The following is a 2,500-nucleotide window of genomic DNA, read 5'->3' on the forward strand; positions in this document are numbered from 1 at the left end:
TTTGACCAATCATCAGTTGGAAAGTTCCAGGGCAGAGGGCAAAGGTCAACATTACTTGACACGGGTCTACAAATAAACCATTCCAATACTGGTTCTGATCTGACAAGAGTCTGATGATATGGAATGATAAATCTGCTAATTCTGTGCGGCTATGTGATCTAGTGGTGTGACACTCGCTTTCGGATCGGAAGGTCCTGGGTTCGAGCCAGCCTCGCTCGGCGCATAGTTAAGTCCTTGGAAGAGGCTCTTTACTCACATGCTCTCACCGTACTCAGGAGTAAAATGAGTACATGGCTGTTAGCAGTGGTGTCTTAGTCTGAAATATTGTAATATCGTCTAACGGGCGTCATGTCTCTATAATATGTTACGTGTTGTTGTTGTTTATCAGGAACTTTTATAAAGCGCTTTGAGCACGTTTAGTGGATATTGCTCTTTTTAAATGCTCTAGTTTTCTAAGGAAAGACTGGAATAACCCAGGCGTCAGTCGCAGTGCAGCACCGAAAAGTGCAAGGGCGAGGTGGCACGCTCAAGGCCATGCAGCAGCACAGTGAGCAGTTAAGCTTGGTTGGTGCCTTTTGGGTATGATACAAAATCACGCTGCCCCCACTTTTCTGTTTATAGCTACATAGTCCAACTGTCAAATCGCTTTATGGCATCAGACTTACCCTGATATCATTTCGTTTTGGAACAAAAACGGCGGTGTTTATTTTTTGGAAACCCGCCGAAACCCGCCGAAACCCGACAAAGTTATGGGACGTAATAGGCAGCAGTGGGGAGTGAACCTGTGACTCAGGGAACTGTACACCATTTGGATAGTGAACCTGGGACCTGGGTTTCGGCGGGCTTCGTAAAAAAGAAATACCCCCCTAAAAGGTAATAGAAGATTTACAAGAAGTCTTGATCAATATGGCGCTGTACACCCTAACAATCCGTTGTTTATCCCTCTCCTTACCAACTATAGGAAAATCGTCACATTCGTTACGATACAACCAACATTTTTCTCATTCAAATTTCTTTTGTACATCAGAAAATTTAAAGAAACTGAACAGTGTGTTGTAGAGCATGTTTTGCTAAAGATATTGTGTATCGCAATAATTTACTGCAATACGATTCAATAGTCTAATGTCACATCGCATGGCAACGGCGGCCATCTTGGTTCTAAACAAAGAAAATCAATACTTTTTATTTTTCATGCTGGCTAGAAATTTTCATATGCCTTATGATCAGAATGTGTAAAAGTCAAAACATGATCAAATGTATGTGTTTTTTCCCCTCTGGATACCCTTTATACTCGCCAGAGAAATAGTTCATACAGGCGTCCGCCATTGTTCCGATAGTTTAGAGCCAGTGTTACTAAGTTACCATGCGTCATTAGGAAGGAAGTGACGTTACGACTGTTGAAGAGTATTGTGTTTGAGTGATAAAAAACTATTTTTGTGTTAGTTGGTGTGAAGATTTCGGGAAAATCCTGAAAATAGCTGGCCTGGTAAGGAGAGAGTTAACCCTTTCCTTACAAGCCATTTTCAGAATTTTTCCCAAAATTTCACACCAACTAACACAAAAATAGTTTTTTACAACTCAAACAGAAAAGCAAAAAATACATTCTATGCATAATATTGATCAGCAAAATGAACTCTACAACACAGTGTCACGTTTTTATAGCTATAATAAAAAATGTCTTTAGATTGTGTGATCACAAAAGAAATCTGAATGATAAAAGTACTGGTTGCATCGTAACGATTGGGACCATTTTTCCTATGGTTGGAAAGAGAGGGTTAAGTCTAAAAAGGATCAATCAATCCATTGTTCAGTTCTGAAAAAGATCAATCATTTCATTGTTCAATTTTGAAAACGATCAACCCGTACAATGTTCAATTCCGAAATAGATCAATCCGTCCCATTGATCGGGGACGAATGGATGAGCAAACAACATTGTACAAACAATGCAAATATTGTTGGGAGTTTTCTCCACACCATATCAGTGTTATATCCATTCTTATCTTCAATATCTTGTGCGGCTATGGGGTCTAGTGGTATGAAACTCGCTTTCGGATTGGAAGGTCCTGGGTTCGAGCCGCCTCGCTCGGCGCAAAGTTGAGTCCTTGGAGAAGGATCTTTACTCACAATCTCTCACCGTACTCAGGTGTAAAATGAGTACCTGGCCGTTAACAGCGTTGTCTCTGTCCCGAAAAAAATGCAATATCACCTTACAGGCGTCATGTCTCGTTCTACATGTTACGTGTTGCTGTTGGTCAGGGACCTCTTGTAAAGCGCTTAGAGCACATTAAGTAGATATTGCGCTATATGAAAGCTCAAGCTAACTCAAGCAAACAAGATTGTGCAAATATTGCAAATATTGTTGGGTTTTTTTTTCTTCACCTTATCAGTTTTCTATCCCTTCTTATCTTCAATATTAACACGTCAGCATTCCAATTATCAATACACAAAACAGAAGTCCATGTAAAGAACGAGGAGAATTCAGAATATTTAACCAGTTATA

At 40.1% G+C, this 2,500-nt stretch overlaps 2 protein-coding genes across 2 annotated transcripts in view; one reads left to right on the forward strand and one right to left on the reverse strand.

Annotated features, from left to right (window-relative positions):
* Positions 1-2,500, reverse strand: part of LOC144967519 (pyrokinin-1 receptor-like) — a 215,208-nt gene that overhangs the window by 161,995 nt on the left and 50,713 nt on the right. The window lies entirely within an intron of this gene.
* The window catches only part of LOC144966886 (pyrokinin-1 receptor-like), a 119,738-nt gene that overhangs the window by 71,141 nt on the left and 46,097 nt on the right, over positions 1-2,500 (forward strand). The window lies entirely within an intron of this gene.

This window comes from Berghia stephanieae, chromosome 3 (assembly GCF_034508935.2).
Source record: "Berghia stephanieae isolate SIO BIC M18660-M18661 chromosome 3, UCSD_Bste_1.3, whole genome shotgun sequence".
In the NCBI taxonomy this organism is placed as follows: domain Eukaryota; kingdom Metazoa; phylum Mollusca; class Gastropoda; order Nudibranchia; family Aeolidiidae; genus Berghia; species Berghia stephanieae.